The 22,574-nt window shown below is 35.3% G+C and overlaps 1 protein-coding gene across 1 annotated transcript in view; it reads left to right on the top strand.

Annotated features, from left to right (window-relative positions):
- The window catches only part of MDGA2 (MAM domain containing glycosylphosphatidylinositol anchor 2), a 754,553-nt gene that overhangs the window by 552,483 nt on the left and 179,496 nt on the right, over nucleotides 1-22,574 (top strand). The window lies entirely within an intron of this gene.

Raw genomic sequence — 22,574 nt, 5'->3', positions numbered from 1 at the left:
AACCATTATCTTCTGGAAGAAAATTCAGGATTTCTATTTAAATCAGTGTGAGTTATAGGAGTCCTGATCACAGTTGCCTAACACCCCTTTAGGGAGAAGATAGACGCAAAATAATATTCAAACAGATCTGTGATCTCAATGATCTGTAAGTTCTTTCGATCATACACAACAAAACCCACCTGTGCCTACTGATACTGTGTTAATCTCGTTTTCCTATGATCTACCAATGTGGGGTGTCCACTAATGTGTGTGAAGCCTTCCTTTCTTTCTTCTTTGAGAAATGATAGTAATAACAATATCTCAGTTTTTTAAAGTATTTGTGCTTCACAAAATCTTCCTTTCATAATTGTTCTGAGGTGGGTAGTAAAACTCCCAAGTTGCAGAGATCTGTCTTCTGTCATCAGTTAACAGTAGTTCTTCTGCCTCCAAATAATGGATCTATGCTTTCCTTGTTCTTCTTATTCCAAAAATACACAACTTATTATTTTGAAGGATTAGCATTTTTATAAGCCTCACTGGACTTTAGTTTTCTTGTTGCAAAACTATTTTATAACATTTTCACTTTAAAATTGAAATGTAAGTACTTTACTCATTTCTTTTCAAATTAGTTTATTTTTTCCTCAGCTTCTGGGAGTCCTTGGGGTGTGTGTGTGTGTGTGTGTGTGTGTGTGTGTGTGTGTGCATGCGCGCGTGTGACTGAATTATTTTGATTTCCTAACATAATTATTTCAGATGCTTTCCTTGACGAGATCATTTTGCTCTTGATCTACCATCTTCCTAATGACCTACACTATACTTTGGCCTTGTCTGTTACTGATTTCTGATGTTTCTCCCCTTTGTATATGGATCGTGGGTAAAAGGAAGATAAGAACTCAGACTATCATGAATTGAGCAGCTTAGTACTCACAGTCATGCAAATATTTCACTACAAAGCCCCACGTGCACACAAAGAAATGGTAGCTCAGGTGTGCTGTGCACAGGAGTACACCCATCGAGACTCCAGATCTCTGAGGACTCTGTCCTTGTTCTTTTACAGGACCCTAGGTGTCCTGAAATGAAACTCCCCTAACTCCTATCCAACTCCGCTTATATCAACCACTAGGGAATTATGATTAGGGAAGTCTACTAAACTTACATAGCTAATCCTAAATGTACCTGGCTGAACCAGTTATTGGGCACATAGGAACTTCCTAATACACAGAAGAGTTAAACATTGGTCAAACACGGAGTTACTTTGTAATCTTAAAGCCTAACACTAAGCCACTCTTCACAACTTACCTTCTTGATTCATCTATTGTATTTAGGGGAGCTCCTACTGGGTATCAGTACGTTTCTCCATTGGGAGTGTCAGTGTGGACTAGTCAGACATTGAGGTGCTGACTCAGAGCATCTTGTTAACTACTTGTTGCACATTTCAAAAGAGAGCCACATGGCTTATTTCTTGATCCTAGCCACCAATTGTCGTACTTTCCTAGTTGTATTCACCCCAAAGCAACAGGAATTGTCAGCCAATTCTCACTGTTTGGCTAACAAGTAGTCTGGTCTAACACCATTCAGGCTAACAAGTCTAGTCTCTCAATTGATGGCGTGGGCCATTTCATTGTTCAAGATTTCTATGATGTAAGATAAATTCCTAATCATGGTGTAGGGTGCAGAAAGTTTGGACTTCTGGAAGTAAAAGCCAAGAAGGTAAGAAAACCAATTGTTGGAATATTCCCCCTGGCAAGTCCTTATTCATTGTAATTCTATGAATTGAAAGGCTATCTTGGTATATGCAGAAAAAAGTCACAATATATACCCTAGGAAACATGCTGAGTTGGAGAGAGGCCAAAGTGATGCTTCCCCATCACCAATGTTAATTGTACATGGTGGTAGTACAATACTTCCACTTCTATATAATGGTATAGTGATTAATGGCATTCTCTGACATCTAAATGTTTGTGGAGTCTGAAAGTCCTTTCTCCACCTCCCTCAAAATCTTCTTACACTTCCTGAAACATATAAAAGATGGCCATCAGGTGAGGAAGGTCACCATATAATTTTAAAATTTTCAAAGACTTGCTCTCCCATGTTTGGTACTCTATGGGTAGAGACTGTAACAGTGCATCATGTATAATTGTGCATATGGGAGACTGAATGATAGAGTAGATGGGTACCTAATGTAGATGGAGTAAAAGTTTCTTCAGCCATGACCCTTATACTCACATTTTTGTCTTGGTACTAAAAAGTTGCCTTTTGGGGGTCCCGAGGGCTGCATGACCAACCCAATAAGATATTAAGGATAGCCTTATTATATTTTTATAGATTGTTGTGGTCATTATTCACTATGTGATAGTAGAGCTGACAACAGTAGCAGGAGTCATTGTGATCAAATTAGTAGGTTTCATGGTGACTGGCTAGTCAAAACAATGGCTGTAGTTCTCAAGATATTATCAACTGTGGCTATCAAACAGGATCAGGCAGAATCAGCAAGAAGGTCTAAAGGTCACCAAGAAACATAATGAAGACGTTAAGTTCCTCTCCTTCCTTTCCATCATGTCTTAGACCTGTGCTCATTTTTCTTCTTCTCCTTTTTTTTTTTTGGTTGGGCAATGGGGGTTAAGTGACTTGCCCAGGGTTACACAGCTACTTAGTGTTATGTGTCTGAGGTAGGATTTGAACTCAGGTCCTCCTGAATCCAGGGCTGGTATTCTAGCCACTGGGCCACCTAGCTGTCCCATCACTTATCTTCTTTTGAAACGCACAATGTGTTTCCTATAACTCCTGCTAGGATTTCTTTGGGCATGTATTTATAATCCCCTGAATTTCTGTGTAAAACCTTTCCATGTAATTCCAATGTGTGGAATACAAGTAAGTAGGTGAGGGAGCCAGTGTAACCCTCATATTACCTTGCCAAGAAAGGCCTTCTAAGTGGGCACAGTAAAGCAGAGGGGAGAAAGTTGTCTCTTTCTATCCCCAAGAGAGTGGACAGTGAGGTTAGCATCTGTGCTTCCCTGAATTCCTACTACCGTGAGGCAGGCTGAGAAAAAAGACATCCTCATTCACACCCCCAGTTTGGGCTCAGTTTTAAAGAAACAGTTGTGAGTGCAGTATCATTTACAGTTAAAGTCAGTTGCAATCCCTTCTAGTCCCTCATCTCCAACCTTTTATAAATTTGTATTTAGCAGATACACTAGGGGAGATGCCTAAAAGGACATAATAGAGTTTAAGGTGAAGACTTCATGAGGAAGTCAATCTAACCGTACCTCCCACTGCCTATTGGAAATGAGAGTCTTTGATTTGGACTTTTAACTGTTCCTTCCATTGTTCAATTGTCTCATCTCCCTGATGGTTCAGTGCTAGATAAAGGCGGTGCAGATTGAAGTACCAGTGTCAGTAGAAATGTAATCTGGATATCCAAACCTCCAATAAATGTGAGTCTCAGGGCTTGGACGGTGTCTTGCCCTCACCCTTTCTTATGAGATTTAGAGTTACTCAGTACCCAGTGAAGGAGGTTGTAGGACTAACAGCACAATTCTGAAAAAAAAATATTTCAATCTCATCAGCAAGCTAGGATCTACTTTTCAAAAGATGTACAGCTAAACATGGTCCCTTTTAGGGTTACCATCAACAATCCCAGGCACTTATGAACGTGTACAGTCTTTAACACAAGTTTCCATAATCTTGGGCATAAAAAGGTCCCAGCAGCACAGCCTGTTTAATTGCCTCAGAGCTATTCAAGGGCCTTTGCTCTTTATTTTAAAAAAGTTTATTTTATTCTGAACTTAAGAAATGAAAAAGTATTTCCATAACTTAGTGGAATAGAAAAAAAGATGACTATACATGAAACTGCAAATCTATTATGTACAACTTACTACTCTTTTTAAATATATAATAAAGTTATCTAAATTGATTTTTTCTTCTTTTCCCTCACCCCATCCTAGAGACAGTTACAATTAGACAAAAATATGCATGTACATGTATGTGTGTGTATATATATGCATTTATATATGTGTAAAACATTCTATACAAACATGTACTTATCAGTTCTTTCTCTAGATGCAGACAGTATCTTCCTTCATATGGTCTTTGTAGTTAATTTGGGTATTTATAGTAGGCGAAATGACTTAGTCACTAAAAGTTGTTTTTAAAACAATATTGCTGTTAGTGTACACAATGTTCTCTTGGTTCTGCTCATTTCACTCTTCATTTTTTAGTGCAAGTCTATCCATGTTTCTCTAAGATCATTGAGTTCATCATTTCTTGTAGCATTGTAGTATTCCATAACAATCATATACCACAACTTTTTCAGCCATTCCCTAATTAATGGGTATCCCTGAAATTTCTAGTTCTTTGCCACCACAAAGAGAGCTGCTCTAAATATCTTAGAACGTTTTTCTTTCCCTTTTTCCCTAATCATTTTGGGAAACAGATGTAGTAGTAATATTGCTGGTCAAAGGGTATAGGTAATTTAATAACTGTTTGGGGCATAATCACAGATTGCTCTCCAAGATGGTTGGATCACTTCAGAGTTCTACCAACAGTGAATTAGAGGCCCAATTTTTCCACATCTATTCCATCATTTTTGCTTTCCCCTTCAATCATTTTAGCCAATCTGAGAGGTTTCATATGATATCTCAAGGTTGTTTTAGTTTCCGTTTCTCTAATCAATAATAATTTAGAGCATTTTTTTCATATCGCTATAAATTGTTCTGATTTCTTCATAGGATAACTGCCTGTTCATATCCTTTAATCATTTTATCAATTGGGGAGTAACTTACACTCTTATAGGTTTGACAAAGTTCCTTATATATTTGAATTATGTGACTTTTATCTGAGAATTTATCTATAAAATTTCCCCCAATTTCCTGCCTCCCTTCTTATCTTGGCTACATTTGTTTTATTTATACAAAACCTTTTTAAAGTTAATGTAATCAAAATTATCTATTTTATACCTCATCATGCTCTTTATCTCTTATTTATGTATATATAAATATATAATAACTTATATAGTTCACCTATCCATAAGTCTGATGGGTAATATATTCCATGTTCTTCAAGTTTTCTTGTACTATGTCTCTTTATATTTAGAACATTTTGATCTTACTCTAGTAAATGGTGTAAATTATGGTCTATGCCCAATTTCTGCCAGATTGCTTTCCAGTTTTCCCAACAATTTTGACCAAATAATGAATTCTTATCCTAAAACCTTAAGTTTTTACTCTTGTAAAATGCAAGGTTACTATATTACTTTGCTGCTGGAAATTGTATGTTTAGTCTGTTTCACTGACATACCTTTCTATTTCTTAGCCAATATCAGACAGTTTTGATAATTATAGTCTTATAACATAGTTTAAGGCCTGGTACTATTAAGCCTTCTTTTATATTTTTTTTAAATCAGTTCCCTTGACATTCTTGACTTTTCATTTTTTCAAATGAATTTTATTATAATTTTTTTCTAATTCAGTAGCATAATTTTTTTGGTAATTTAATTGAGATGGCATTGAATATATAAATTAATTTAGGTAAAATTGTCATTTTTATTATATTTGCCCTGACTATCCATGAACAATTAATATTTCTCTAATTACTTAAATATAGTTTTATTTATATAAAACATTTTTTATAATTTTCTTCATATACTCCCTGGGTTTGTTTTGGCAGGTGTACTGTCAGGTATTTTATGCTATCCTGAGTTATTTTAAATAGGATATGTTTTACTATCTCTTCTCATGAAGTTTTGTTACTGATATACAGGAACACTGATGATTTATGCAGATTTACTTTCTATCCTGTTACTTTGCTAAAATTATTGTTTTAACTAACTTTTTAGTTGAGTCTCTAGGATTTTCCATCATATTTTCCACCATATCATCTGCAAAAGAGATAGTTTTATTGCCCCATTCCCTATTCTGATTCCTTCTATTTTTTTTTCTTCTTATTGCTATTGCTAGGACTTCCAATATAATACTGAATAATATTGGTGTCAGTGGATATCCTTGTTTCACACCTGCTCTTACTGGGGAGACTTCTAGCTTATTCCCATTACAAATAATGCTTGCTGATGGTTTTAGGTAAATATCTTTTTAATCAATTTAATGAAAAATCATTTTATACCAATTCTTTCAAGTGTTTTTAATAGAAATGAGTTTTGTACTTTATCAAAAAGCTTTTTTTCGCATCTATTGATACAAACATATGATCTTATTTTACTTCTAGAATTGATATAATCAGTTATGTTAATAGTTTTCCTTATATTAAACCATACCTGCATTCCTTATATGAAGCTCACTTGGTCATAATGTATAAGTTTTATAATAATTGTTGTAATCTCTTAGCTAGTATTTTGCTTAGGATTTTTCCATCCATATCCATTAATGACATTGGTCTATCATTTTCTTTCTGGTTTTACTCTTCCTGGTTTAGGTAACAGTAAAATATTTATTTCATAAGAAGAGTTTGGCAGCATCCCTTCTTTGCCTGTTATTCTAGATATTTTTAATATTATAATTAGGTGATTTATTATTGATAAAATTCACTTGCAGATTTGTTTAGTCCTGGTGCTTTTTTGCTTAGGAAGTTCATTTTCTTTTTCTAAAATATGTCTATTGAGATAGTCTATTTCTTCTTCTGCTAATCTAGGCAATTTATGTTTTTGTAAATATTCTCCTATTTTACTTAAATTGCCAAATTTATTGGTATATTATTGGGCAAAAAACTCCTTAAAATTGCTTTAATTTCATCTCTATTACTTGTATATGCATCCTTTTCTTTTTTAATATACTAGTGTTTGGTTTTCTTCTCTCATTTTTTTAAGCAAATTAACCAATGGTTTATCTATTTTACTGGGTTTTTTTTAATAAAACCAACTCTTAGTTTTATTTATTAATTCAGTAGTTTTTTACACTCAATTTTATTAATCTCATCTTTAATTTTTGGGATTTCCACTTTAGTTGGGGATTTCTAGTTTGTTCTTTTTCTGTTTTCTTTTTTTTTTAAATTACATACTCAATTTATTGGTCTGTTCTTTCTCTGATTAATGTAAGCATTTAGAGATATACAGTTAAATTTAAATTTTAGAGATATAAATATAAGGGCCTATTGCTCTTTAAAAATCACTGACCACCTCACTGTATTCAAAAGTTTGAACAAAGGCTAAGTTGAGGAATGTGCTACTACCATTAACTAAGAAAGCAGGAATGCAATTAACTCACCTCCCAGTCCAATCTCCAACCTGTCCCCACCCATTTTACAGCCCTTTCAGTTTTTAAAATTTATTTTTCTAATACATTTATTATTTATTTATTTTTAATTTTTTTTTTTAACTTTTGGGTCCTGAATTCTTTCCTTCCATGCTACCCATCCTCTACCCACTGAGAAGGCAAGAAATGTGTTATTAATTGTACATATTAAATTATGCAAAATATTTCTATATTAGTCACATTGGGGGGAAAAAAGGCAAGAACAATTAAGAAGGTGAAAAATTATGCTTCAATCGGCACTTAGACTTCATCAATTCTCTTCCTGCAGATAAACAGCATTTTTCATCATAAGTGCTTTGGAATTGTTTTGGATTATTCTGTTAACTAGAATAGCTAAGTCTTTCACAGTTGATTGTCATTACAATATTGCTATTACTGGGTACCACATTCTCCTAGTTCTGCTCACTTCACTTTACATCAGTTCCTAAAAGACTTTCCGTGTGAGTGTGTGTGTGTGTGTGTGTGTGTGTATACACATATATATGTGTGTGTGTGTGTGTGCATGTGTGTACATATGTATACATACATACACATATACACACACACACACACACACACACACACACACACACACACACATATATATATATTCTCGTTTTTTCTTTGACCTGTTGGGGATACAGAGCTAGTAGTAATATTTCTGGGTCAAAAAATATGCACAGTTTTATAGCCCTTTAAGCATAATTCTAAATTGTTCTCCAGAATAGTTGAACAAGTTCACAACTCTGCCAACAGTGCATTAGTGCCAATATTTTTCCATTTCCCCTCCAACATTTGTCATTTTCCTTTTCTGTAATATTAGCCAATCTGAGAGGTGTAAGGTGGTACTTCAGAATTGTTTTAATTTGCATTTCTGTAATCAATAGTGACTTAGAGCATTTTTTCATGACTATGAATAGCTTTGATTTCTTTCTCTGAAAACTGATAATATCCTTTGACAATATATCAGCTGAGAATGACTTTTTTTTTATAAATTTGACTCAGTTTTCTATATATTTGAGAAATGAGGCCCTAGAGAAAACTACTGTAAATTGTTTCCCAGTTTCCTACTTTCCTTCTAACCATGGTTGTTACGTTGGTTTTGTTTGTGTAAAAAATATTTAACTTAATCTAAATTAACCATTTCACTTCCCATAAAGCTCTCCATCTCTTGTTTTGTCATAAATCTTTCCCTTATCCTTACATCCAACAGATAAAATTTTCCATGCTTTCCTATGATATTATCATTTATGTCTAAATTATATACCCATTTTGACCTGATCTAGTATACAATGTGAAATATTGGTCTATGCCTTGTTTCTCACAAACTGCTTTCCAGTTTTCCTAGCAATTATCAAATAGTGAATTCTTGTCCTAAAGGGTTGGATCTTTGTAAGAATTATTCTAAGAATTTTTGTAAGAATTATTGATCTACCTAAAAGTCATGATAAAAAAAAATCTAGATATCATCTTTCAAGAGATTATCAGGACAGCTAGGTGGCACAGAGCACTGGCCCTGAAGTCAGGAATACCTGAGTTCAAATCTGGCCTCAGACCAAACACTTGACACTTACTAGCTGTGTGGTCCTGGGCAAGTCATTCAGCCCCAGTTGCCTAAAAAAAAAAAAGAAAAGAAAAGAAAGGGGAAAAAAAGGAAATTATCAAGGAGAACTTCCCTGATATTCTAGAATGAGAAGATAAACCAGAAATTTTTAAAAATCCACCATCACTTCCTGAAAGAAACCCCAAAATGAAAACTCCCAAGAATATTATAACCAAATTTGGGAGCTTCCAAATCAAAAAGAAAATATTTCAAGCAGCCCAAAAGAAACAATTTCAAATTGTTTTTATGTAATTTTTTTTCTTTTTTTTCCAATTTATTTGTTTAGTTTTCAACATTCACATCCACAAGATTTTGAGCTCCAAATTTTCTCTCCATCCCTCCTCATGATGTCCTACATTATGATTCCTCCTTCACCCAATCTTTCTCCCTTCTATATCCCCCTCTCTTATCCCTTTCCCCTTCTATTTTCCTGTAGGGTAATATAGATTTCTATACCCCTTTGCCTGTATATCTAATTTCCCAGTTGCCTGCAGAAATAATTTCTAACATTACTTTCTAAAACTTTCAGTTCTAAATTATCTCACCTCCTCCCTCCCCACTCACCCTCATTGAGAAGGCAAGCAATTCAACATAGGCCATACATGTGCAATCATGCAAAACACTTCCATAATAGTAATGTGAAAGGCTGACTATATTTCCCTCCATCCTATGCTGGTCTACATTTATTCTGTTCTCTTCTTTGTCCCTGTCTTCAAAAGTTTTTGCTTCTGATTACCTCTCCCCCAAATCTGTCCTCCCTTCTATTGCCCCTCCCTCTCTTATCCCCTTCCCCCCTACTTTCCTGTATGATAATATAGATTTCCATGTCCAATTGGGTGTATATGTTATTTCCTCCTCAAGCCAAATCTGATGAGAGTACAGTTCAATCATTCCTTCTCACCTCCCCTCTCTTCCCCTCCACTGTAAAAGCTTTTTCTTGCCTCTTTTATGTGAGATAATTTACCCCATTCAACCTCTCCCTTTCTCCTTCTCCCAGTACAACTCTCTCACCTTTTAATTTTCTTCTTTAGATATAATCCCTTCATATTCAACTCACCCTGATTGATTGAATTCTCCCTGATTTTATATGTGTGTGTCTATATATATATTTACACATGCATAAAGTCAATTTTTTTGTATTTAGCTCTGGCTTCTCAAGGATGCATTAAATTCCTCTACAACATTGAATATCAATTTTTTCCCTTTCATTGATTGCACTCAGTTGTGCTGAGTATGTGATTCTTGATTTTAATCCTAGCTCCTTTGACTTCTGGAATGTCATAATTCAAGCCCTCTGATCCCTTAATGTGGGAGGTGCTAAATCATGTCTTATCCTGATTGCATTTCCACAATACTTGAATTGTTTCTTTCTGGCTGCTTGCAATATTTTCTCCTTGACCTGGAAGCTCTGGAATTTGGTTATACTATTCCTGGGAGTTTTCGTTTTGGGTTCTCTTTCAGGAGATGATGGGTGGATTCTTTTAATTTCTATTTTACCCTCTGGTTCTAGAAGATCAGAACAGTTTTCCTCGATAAGTTCTTGAAAAATGATATCTAAGCTCTTTTTTTGATCATGGCTTTCAGGTAGTCCAATAAATTTTAAATTATATCTCCTGGATCTATTTTCCAGGTCAGTTGTTTTTCAAAGGAGACATTTCACATTGTCTTCTATTTTTTTTATTCTTTTGGTTTTATTTTATAATGTCTTGATTTCTAATAAAGTTATTATCTTTCATTTGGTCCATTCTAATTTTTAAGGATTTGTTTTCTTCAATGAGCTTTTGGGCTTCTTTTTCCATTTGGCCACTTCTGCTTCTTAAGGCATTCTTCCCCTCATTGGCTTTTTTGGACCTCTTTTGTTCAGGAAGTAGCTGCTGCTGCTGCTGCAGCCACCACCTCAGGGCTGCACTAGGGCCAGGGCTGGACGATGCTCCTCTCTCACCAAAGACAACTTAGAAGGTCAGTGGGAAAGTTCTGTCAGATAGACAACTCTAAATTGTCTTTGGCTTTTGTGGATTAAGAAGTCCAGAAACCACCAATTTCCCTTGATTCAGTCCCCTGAAGCCAGCTCTGGGTTTACCAGGCCCTGTCTTTGCTGCTGTGGCCCACACTGAACTGTACTCCTCTCCTAGCCTGGTACAATAGACTTTTCTCATTGACCATCCAGGTTGTCTTGGGCTGGAAATTTGTTTCACTCTTTTTGTGGGTTCTGCTTCTCTAGAATTTATTTAGAGTCATTTTACCAGTATTTGGAGGGGAGAGCTCAGAAAAAAAAATTATAGCAGATATCCCTGATAAAGACCACATTTCTGGGATATATAGAAAACTGAATCAATCAGTAGAGCCACAGTCAAGATAACACATGATTTAGTAGTTTCTACATTAAAAGATTTCATGGTTTAAAACATGATATTCCGAAGGACAAAAGACCTGAAATATCTACCCAGCAAAGTTGAGCATAATCCTTCAGGGGACAAAATGGATATTCAATGAAATAAAGAACTTTCAAATATTCCTGATGAAAAGACCAGAACTAAATAGAAAATTTGACTGTCAAAAAGAAGGCTCAAAACAAGTATGATAAGTTAAACAAGAAAAAGAAGTCATAACAGGTTAAATGTTTTATATTTCTATCTAAGAAAATAATACTTGTAGCTCTTAAAATCTCCCTCATTATTAGGGCAGTTAGAAAGTATATACATAGCAGAACATGAATAGAATATGATGGGATGGTTATCTAAAAAAATTAAATTAAGAAGTGAAAAAGAAGAATGCATTGGAAGAAGGGAAAAGGGAGAGATAGAATGGGATAATTATCTGACATAAAAGAGGCCCAAAAGAAATTTTACAGTGGAGGGGAAGATGGAAAAGTGCAGAGGGAGCACATGAACCTTACTTGCATTAGAATTGGCTCAAAGAGGGAAGAACATACTCAATTGGGTCTTACTATATAGGAATATAGAATAAGAGAAAGGCAGGGTTGATAGAAGGGAGCACAGATTGGGGGAGTCAAAATCAGAAGCAAAGCACTTTTTAAAATGGACAGGGTGAGAAACAGAGTAGGATAAACAGGGAGAAATAGAATGGAGGAAAATACATATTTGGTAATCATTAGTGTGAAAAAAAATTACAGCAAATTTCTCTGATAAAGACCAAATTTCTCAAATACATAGAGAACTGAGTCAAATTTATAGAAATAAGAGCTGTTCTTTAATTAATAAATGGTTGAAGGGTATAAATAGGCAGTTTTCAGGCAAAGTAATCAATGCTATCTATAATCATATGAAAAATGTTTTAAATCACTATTGATTATAGAAATGCAAGTTAAAACACCTCTGAACTACCACCACATACTTATCAAATTGGTTAATATGACAGAAAAGAAAATGACAAATGTTGCAGGGTATGTGAGTAAATTAAAACACTAATGTACTGTTAGTGGAGTTGTATATTGATTCAGCCATTCTGGGGAGCAACTTGTAACTCTGCCCAAAGGGCTATAAAACCATTCTTTCTCCAAGCTACTACCACTACTAGGTCTATATTGTGAAGAGATTTTAAAAAAAAGAAAGAAAAAAGACCTATATGTACAAAAATAGCAGCTCTTTTGGTGGTGGAAAAGAATTGGATATTGAGAGGATGTCTATTAGTTGGGGAATGGCTAAACAAGTTGTTGTGTGTGATTGTGATGGAATACTATTGTGCTATAAGAAATGACAAGCAGGGTGCTGACAAACAGGGTGCTTTCAAAAAAACCTGGAAAGATTTACGCGAACTGATATGAAGTGAAATGATCAGAACCAGGAGAACATTATACACAGTAATAGCAATATTATATGATGATCTACTGTGAATAACTTAGTATTCTCAGAAATACAATGATCTAAGACAATTCTGAAGGACTTATGTTGAAAGGTGCTGTCCATCTTGAGAGAAAGAACTGGTGGAGTCTGAATGCAGATCAATAAACTTTTGCTTTTCTTTATTTTGGGGAGTGTTTTTGTCTGTGTTTTCTTTCACAGTATTACGTGGTAATGCACTTTGCATGACTACACATGCATAGCATGTCAAATTATTGCTTTCTCCATGGAGGGGAGGAGGAAGGAGAGAATTTAAAATTCAAAATTTGAAAAAAGAGTGTTAAAATTGTTTTTACATGTAATTGAAAAAAATTAGACAGTTACATAAGTATTTGGTCTTCTAATAGTTTTGGGATATTTTATATTTTTGAAGGTATTCCTCTTTTGTATTCTCACTTTTGTTAGCATATATGTGTATAATATGTTTTGATTATTATTTTTATTTCTTCTAGTTTTCCTGTGATTTTACCTCACTTATTTGATGTTTTATTGATTTGCTTTTTGGTTCTTTTCTTTTTAATCAGATTAGATAAGTGTTTATCAATTTTATCAGTCTTTTCAAAGAACTGGCTTTTAGTTTTATCTATCATTCCTATAGATTTTGTTTCCAATATACCTAATAATGCTAACAGCCCTCTAGTTTTTTGTATCTCCTATTTTGTGCTTGTTTTTGGTTCATTCATTTGTTGGGCTTCTGTTTTATAAAGTGCACATTCAGTTCATTAATCGTCTCTTTTTGTATTTTATTATTGTATATTTGTAAGAATATGGTTTTCCCCTAGAGAACTTGGCTTAGTTTCATCTCAGAAATTTTGAGATGCTGTGTCATTACAAATTTTTTTTACTTAGTCATTAAATCATTTCAGTGATTTGTTTTGTTTTGTTTTACCCACTCATTATTCTTTAGAATGTCATTGTTAAATTTCTATTCTGGTCTTTATCTTTCATTTATGGTCCTTCCATCAATTTCTGTTTTTATTGTGTTGTGTTCTGTAAAGGATATGTGTATATCCTTTATATCCAAAGTGTATATATATATATATGTACATACATACATACATACACACACACACACACATATATACATGTATCTGCTTTTGTGTTTGTTGGCAATATCTCTGTGCCTGAGTACGTGGTCAGTTTTGGCAAAAGCTCCATGTGGTGCTGATAAATACACATATTCTTCTGCTATTTTATTTAAATGACTAAGTCTTTTAACACTATTTTCTCTAGCAATTTACTCGGTTCCATATTTTCCCTTTTGTTTATTCTTCTGTTAGACTTATCCAAAACTGAGAGCAGTATATTGAAATTTCCAGTCACTCTTGTGTTACTGTTTGTCTTCTTGTAGCTTAAATAATGTTTCCTTCGTGAATTTGGATAATAAGGCATTTGGAGTGTAGAATTTTATTATTCATATTGGTTTGTTGTGTATAGTGCCATTCAGCATAATATGGTTTCTTTGTTAACCATTTTTAAATTTTTTAAATTTTTTTTCTGCTTTGTCAAATAGCATGATTGCAACTCCTACTTTTTTAGATTTATTTGATCCATAGAAAAATTTTTTTCCCTCTTCTCAGTTTTATTTTGTGTATATTTTTATATTTTTAAATGTGTTTCCTACAAGCAACAGGTTGTAGGGTTTTGTTTTCTTATCTAATCTGTCACTATTTTGTATCATCAGATTGTTTAATCTTTTTATTTTTAAAGTTATGAGTTAAGTTCGTATTTTCTTCCATCTCTCTCTGATTTTGTTTTTTTGAAGTTATAACTTTTCCCCTCTTTGTTATAACTGCAATATCACATTCCTTCACCTACTTTCATCTTTTTTTTAAGGTGATCCCGTTCTCACAGACTCTCTTCCCCTTATCTTTCATCCCCTTCTCTCATTTTAGATTTTATTTGTTAGTTTCCTTTTCTCTCCTCTTTTAATCTGATTATATAATCCCTCTCTTTACTTTCCCCCCCTCTCATGTAATCAAGTAGATTCCTCTTTCTTGTCCACTTGTGTGTGTGTGTGTGTGTGTGTGTGTGTGTGTGTGTGAGAGAGAGAGAGAGGTTTGTCTGCTCACAATTTTTCCTCTGCAGACCATAAATTCTGCTCTCATAATTTTCATTTCTCTTTTGAGAAACTCAGAACAATTAGTTTGGGTTCCATGTTTCACAGGGTTTGTCCTGGTGTCCTATCTTATTCCCTTTGGTTCTTAGTTCTGTGACATAGTACTGGAAGCTCAGAACTTTCAAGTGTTGGTAGTACAGGGTTATGTACCCTGGCTCTAGTTTAGAGTTTTGCTACATTGGTATTACAGGGTTATGGCCTTTCACAGACTTTTTCTCCTGAGGGCTTTCTGTAGCCTGAGAAAATTTCTGCAGCCTGCAGTCTGGGTATCCATGATGGTGGAGGTGGGTTTTATTGTAAGACTGTTTCTATAAATCTGAAGTCTTCAAATATAGCCTCATTGATAATAGAGTATGAGAAAAAGGAGGGATGCCAAGTGAATTCAGGGTCAATGAGGATAAGGTAATGTGCTTTTTTTTAAACCTTCTTTTGGATTATGGGTATCTTAGACCATGGAGACAGCTGAAATTAGTGACATAGAGTGGAAAACAGGTATTCTTCATCTATTTGGTTGACCATAATATGTAATTAGAAAAGAAGGTGGGGAGGACTTTAGGTCAGTTCATGAGTCAGTACATATACATATATATATCTATAGATATAGATATAGCTATAGATATAGATATAGATATATCTATAGATATAGATATATCTATATAGATATATCTATATCTATAGATATAGATATATATCTATATCTATAGCTATATCTATATGTATATATATATATATATATATATATAGCCTGGATTGTCTTTGGGAAACTACAAAATTAGTTTAATATCCTCAAATTTCTCCTCAAGATAAAGGTCAATCTTTTATAACAACATTCTTCCAGCCATGTTAATTAGCTATCATGGAATTCCACATTCTTTGAAGAATTAAATTTAAGGATTACCCAAAAGACAATAGGGAAATATGTGATGGACCTAGGTAAGATATCATGCGTTATTAATAAAGAATTATGTAGGGAAAGCAGATCAAAAGGTATTATAAATTACCTACTAAAACACATTTTAATTTACTTTTTTTTCTAAAGCAGTGGGTACTTTTCTAGGAATGCTTACTATTTTTTTCCTTTGCTCAGATTCAAAATAATTTTCATAAGTGATAATCAAATAATGTCATATAAAACTCACTTATAATCAAACTTCTAAACCCTTCCACTTCCAGTGGGAGTGGTCCTAGTTTCTCCAAGTTCATTACTTTTGAACTTTACAGCATGCTATTTTCAGGGCTGATACGATATTTTGACTCTGTCCAAATAGAAAGTCCCAAAAACTTTCACAAAGAAAGACAAATTAAGAGGTCTTTGCTACTTTTCTTCTCCAAAATAATATTATTTTCCATTTTAGAGCAAAATATACCCAATTAAATACATGTTTTCAAATGATGCGACCACATACTTTAATAGCTCAACTCATAATATAACAATGTCCAGATTAAAATAGAGGTTAATTTTTTTTTGGGGGGGGGGCTAGGCAATGGGGTTAAGTGATTTGCCCACGGTCACAAAGCTAGTAAGTGTTATATATATGAGGCTAGATTTGAACTCAGGTTCTCCTGAATCTAAGACTGGTTCTCTATCCACTGGGCCACCTAGCTGCCCCTGAGGTTAATTTTTTAATGACACAATTGCATCCCCTCTCTGAGTATCGTTCTTCAGATTAACAGCATTTCCTGTACAGTGATTTCCCAAATATTAGAGTACAAGAAAATTTGAAAGCCTAACAATAACAAATAATATTATGGATTTTAAAAAACATAGCACAAAACTTTTTACCATTCAAATAATATCAATTCATTTGAATGTATTTCTGAATCATCTCATATAGAAAATCACCATCTATCAATTTGGCATTATATGCCAATTATATTAAAAAATAGTGTAATTATATTTAATTAGTATAATAGTAGCTAACATTTATGTAACACTTACCATGTGCCAGACACTGTGATAAGCACTTTACAGTTTATCTCATTGGATTCTCACAACAACCTTGGGTGCTAAGTGTTATTATTATCCCATTTTACAGATGAGGAAACAGATAAACAGATGAAGTAACTTGCTTAAGGTCACATAGGTAATAAATTTCTGAGACTAGATTTGAACTCAGGCTTTACTGATCCGTGCATTTTCCAAGCCTATTGTCTTAGTGCCAGATATTGAATATATTTTGTGTTAAGTTCTAGTTTACCATAGTTATCCTAATTAAGCACATTTCACTGTATATGAGACCACAGTACAATAGAGTTTCTTTTTTTACAATTTATTTATTTTTAGCTTTCAACATTTACTTCCACAAGATTTTGAGTTCTAAATTTTCACCCCATCTTGCCCCTCCACCCACCACAAGATGGCATGCATTCTGAATACCTCTTCCCTAGTCTGCCCTCCATTCTGTCTCTTTCCCCCTTCTCCTATCCCCTTCTCCTTCTATTTTCCTGTAGGGCAGGATAGATTTCTGTACCTTATTTCCTATATTTCTTATTTCCCAGTTGCATGTGAAAACATTTTTTAAAAATATGTGTTTTTAAAACTTTGAGTTTCAGATTTTCTCCCTTCCTTCCTCCCCATCCACCCGCATTGAAAATGCAAGCAACTCAATATAGGATATTCATGTGCGGTTATGTAAAACACTTCCATAGTAGTCATGTTGTGAAAAACTAACTCTATTTCCCTTAATCCTATTCTGAACCCCCCATTTATTCTGTTCTTTCTTTTAACCCTGCCACTCTTTAGAAGTGTTTGCTTCTGATTATCCCCTCCTCCCAATCTGAACTCCCCTCTATCATCCCCTTACTCTTTTGTCCCCTTCCCTCCTCCATTTTCCTGTAGGGTAAGATAGATTTCCATACCCAATTGAGTGTGTATGTTATTCCCTCCTTAAGCCAAATCTGATGAGAATAAGATTCACTCATTCCCTCTCACCTTCCCCCATTTCCTCTCCACTCTAAGAGTCTTTTCTTTTCTGTTTTTTTTTGAGAAAATTTATCCCATTCCACCTCTCCCTTTCTCCTTCTCCCAGTATAATCCTCTCACCACTTAATTTATTCTCCAGATATCACCCCTTCATCTTCAACTCACCCTGTGCCCTCTATCTATCTATTTATCTATACATACATACATATATATATATTTTTTCCCTCCAACTACCCTAATACTGACAAAGGTCTCATGACTCACAAATATCATCTTTCCATGCAGGAATATAAACACTTTAACCTTAATAAATCTCTTATGATTTCTCTTTCCTGTTTACCTCTTCATGTTCCAATTGAGTCTTGTATTTGGAAGTCAAATTTTCTATTCAGCTCTGGTCTTTTCATCAAGAATGCTTGAAAGTCCTCTATTTTACTGAATGACCATTTTTTCCCTGAAGGATTATACTCAGTTTTGCTGGGTAGGTGATTCTTGGTTGTAATCCTATCTCCTTTGCTCTCTGGAATATTATATTCCATGCCCTGTGGTCCTTCAATGTAGAAGCTGCTAAATCTTGTGTTATCCTGATTGTGTTTCCACAATACTTGAATTGTTTCTTTCTGGCTGCTTGCAATATTTTCTACGTCACCTGGTAACTCTGGAATTAGGCTATAATATTCCTAGGAGTTTTCCTCTGGGGATCTCTTTCAGGAGGAGATCAGTGGATTCTTTCAATTTCTATTTTGCCCTCTGGTTCTAAAATATCAGGGCAGTTTTCCTTGATAATTTCCTGAAAGATGATGTCCAGGCTCTTTTTTTGATCATGACTTTCACATAGTCCAATAATTTTCAAATTCTCTCTCCTGAATCTATTTTCCAGGTCAGCTGTTTTTCCAATGAGATATCTCACATTGTTTTCTAATTTTTCATTCTTTTGAATTTGTTTTACGATGTCTTGATTTCTCATAAAGTCACTAGCTTACAATTACTCTATTCTAATTTTTAAGGAAGTATTTTCTTTTTTTAATTTGTTTTTTTATTTTTCTTTTTTTAAATATAAATTTATTTATTTTAGTTTTCAACATTTACTTCCACAAGATTTTGAGTTCCAAATTTTCACCCTATCTCGCCCCTCTCCCCACCCCAAGATGGCATGCATTCTGAATATCCCTTCCTCTTGTCTGCTGTCTCTTCCATCTCTCCCCCCCTTCTCTTATTCCCTTCCCCTTCCCTTTTTCTATAGGGCAGGATAGACTTCTGTACCCCATTTCCTGTATTTCTTATTTCCCAGTTGCATGTGAAAACTGTTTTTTTAAACATATGTTTTTAAAACTTTGGGCTCCAAATTTTCTTTCTTCCTCCCTCCCCACCCACCCTCACTGAAAAGGCAAGCAGCTCAATGTGGTTATATATGTGCAATTATGCAAAGCACTTCCATATTAGACATGTTGTGAAAAACTAACTCTATTTCCCTTAATCATATCCTGCCCTCCCATTTATTCTATTCTTTCTTTTGACCCTGTCCCTCCTCAGAAGTATTTGCTTGTGATTACCCTCTTTCCCAATCTGCCCTCCTCTCTATCATCCTCCTGCTCTCTTGTCCCCTTCTCCCCCTATTTTCCTGTAGGGTAAGACCCTACCCTATTGAATGTGTATGTTATTCCCTCCATAAGCCAAATGCAATGAGAATAAGATTCCCTCATTCCCTCTCACCTAAGAAAGTACTTTCTTCAGTAAGCTTTTGGATTTCCTTTTCCATTCGGCCAATTTTGCTTTTTAGAGCATTTTTGTCCTCATTGGCCTTTTGGACTTCTTTTGCCATTTGGGTTAGGCTCTTTTTTAAGGTGTTATTTTCTCCAGTATTTTTTTAAGTTTCCTTTAGCAAGGTGTTGACTTGTTTTTCATGTTTTTCTTGCATCACTCTCATTTCTCTTCCCAGTTTTTCCTCTACTTCTCTTACTTGCCTCTCAAAATCCTTTTTGAGCTCTTCCAAGGCTTGGGACTGATTCATATTTTTCTTGGTGGCTTTGGATGTAAGAGCTTTGGCTTTGTTGTCTTCTTCTGGTTGTATGTTTTGATTTTCTTTGTTAGCAAAAAAAGATTCTATTTTCTGACTCTTTTTTGTGAGGTTTGCTCAATATTCCAATCAGTCACTTGACTTTTGAACTCTTTGTTAAGGTAGGGCTCTGCTTCCAATGGGGAGGGTGTAGTGTCCCAGGCTTCAAGGGTTTTGTGCAGCTGTTTTCAGAGATACTTCTAGAGCTCTGTGAATTTTCAGTTCTTCCAAGGTGTTATGATAAGGGGCGAGGTGTTTACACCATTCCTGGCCTTTGCTCTGGTCTATGAGTGACCACAAGCACTCTTTTCTGTCTTGGAACTGGGAGGGGAATTTTCTCTCTACCTCCACTATGTGCTCCACTACTCCAGCACTCCTTCTTGCCCCAAGACCACCACCCAGAACTGTGACCCAGATCCAAGCACAGGCAAGCAAGGTAATCCTGCACCAGCAAAGAGATCCCTGAAATTCCCCTCTGATCTGCCACTCGATTCCCCCTCAGTCAGTGGGTTGGAAGCTCAGGATGCAGCTGCCAACCCAGGGGTACACTTAGGAACTGGGCTTGGGACCTGTCTTCTCTCTCACCACAGAAGCAGACTTTTCCCACTGACCTTCTAAGTTGTCTTTGGTGTTCACGGGTGGAGAGGTCTGGAAACTGCCTCAGTTGCCTGTGATTCAGTCCTCTGAGGCTTCCTCCAGGTTCTCTGAGGCTGCCTTGCCTGCGCACCCATGCCGAACTGAGCTCCTCTACCCGCCCAGCACAATATTCCTTTCTGATCAACCATCTAGGTTGTCTTGGGCTGGAAATTTGTTTCACTCTGTCTTTTTGTGGGTTTTTCTGCTTCAGAGTTTGTTTAGAGCCATTTTTTGTAGGTATTTGGAGGGGTTTGGGGGAATAGTTCAAGCAAGTCACTGCTGTCACTCCACCATTTTGGCTCTGCCACAATTTAGTTTCAGGACCAACTTCAATCAAATCAATTACTAATGGTAACTTAAAAATCTCAGTTTTCCCCAAGGGCCAAGGTGCTGCCAGAACCTCGAATTTTAGAACCCGCTGCTTTCACTTAGCTCACTTTCAAAGATTTATTCTGGCAGTCTTGCATTCTCACCCCATCAATTTGGAGACATGCTGGTCAAATGGTCCTTCAAGATCAGATTTTTAGTATGCTGTACTCAAATAAGTTTATCCTGCAGATTTTATTTATATAGGGTCCATTTGGTGAACATTATAACTTGATAGATTACTTGTCTGTGTGAAATTGCTAACAGGCATTTTTCTAAAAAGTTTCTGAAATCCTATCTCAGCGAAATACAAAAACTTCTCAAACCTCTTTCCAAAACTCCAAACTCTTTTTTTTATGGGTGGCAAGGTGTTCCCCTTCAAAGTTCTCCAAGGTAAACAAGACTTTCTGTGTTCTAAAGAACTCCTGAAGTAGAAGTTCCAGTCAAAGCTCACCTTATTGCCTGCTAAATACCAATTTCTCTTGCTACCTTAGAGTCACTCTAAGTAAATAAGTGTGGAACAAATGCCCACGTTCACCACAATATCTGGGCTCTACTGGGTAGTGTCAGATTAAACATCTAGGGAGAGCTGAGAAGAAAGATAGGAAGAGAAAGAAAAAGAAGAGGGAAAAAGAAAAAGATGTATCAAAGAACTTCTAATTTACATATATATATTAGCAGCCCTTTTCTAATCAAGCCAAGAGGATTACTTATATGCTGTTGGTGATTAGAGCAGCCTGAGCCAATTCTAACCTTGCCCAAGTCTTTTGTTGGACTAAGGCCAACCACAGCTTCTTAATTTAACAGACACCTGTAGTCAGGGTCTCAACTGTGTCTGATTTGAATTCAAAGGGACTCACCAGATTTTTGCTGTATTTGATGTGATCCCATGTTGGTCAGTATCACCCATTCTCAATCTTAGCATTACAAGCATTTATTCAGCTTTCGTGGTCTTGGAGGTGCTTTGGATTTATCCGGGTGATCACCGGGGAATTCCACTTCTGACATCATTTTGTTGTTCACAAGAACAAACCCCAAAATCTGAAATGATTTTAGAAAGATATTTATTAGATTATTTGGTAGAGAAGAGTGAGCCAAAAATGAGGTGTGGATCCCTCTTCTCCAGACTCTGGAATGTTTACATTATATAAGATTTAGAGAGAGGTACCTGCACAGGAACCTCATGTACACAGTTAAGCAATTTTCCAGAGAGGTCAACTTGACCAAAACACAAGCTTGATTAGACCCTTCACAAGTCCTGAGTGTGGTAACCCTGAAAAAGAATGATTTGGGTGGATCCAGGGCCTGGGCTAACTCAAAATACCTTGTGGCCATCTCCAGCATTCCTAGGGAGTTACTTAGGGTCAGGTAACTTTCTAGGTGTGGATGTTTAATCACATAAGGATAGGTTTAAACAGTATAATAATTTTTTGAGCAATATAATAAATGTCTCCCTGTATCTTTGTCTCTGTCTCTCATTCTCCTTTTCTCTTACCAAATGAATGTTTTTCACCATGTTCCCAAACTAAGGCTCAAAGAAATTCTATGCATCAAATATGTACCTAATTAGTAAAAAATGTTCTCCTGATTCTCCCTGTGTTTGCTTTAAAGATGTAATAACTGCTTCTGGATTCTTTCCCAGTCCTTCTGAAGTTCATAAGTTGGGTCCCTACAGTGTAGCTGCCCCTCTCAGGTTCTAGAGGTACCTTCTGTGACACTGAGTTCTTAAGACTATATAGATGAATAGATAGATAGATTGACTAAGTGAGCATTTTTTAACCACTTATGTGG

The sequence above is a fragment of the Phascolarctos cinereus genome, unplaced genomic scaffold, assembly GCF_003287225.1.
Source record: "Phascolarctos cinereus isolate Bilbo 61053 unplaced genomic scaffold, phaCin_HiC Scaffold_3;HRSCAF=262, whole genome shotgun sequence".
In the NCBI taxonomy this organism is placed as follows: domain Eukaryota; kingdom Metazoa; phylum Chordata; class Mammalia; order Diprotodontia; family Phascolarctidae; genus Phascolarctos; species Phascolarctos cinereus.
This window is presented reverse-complemented; position numbering and strand designations above follow the sequence as displayed.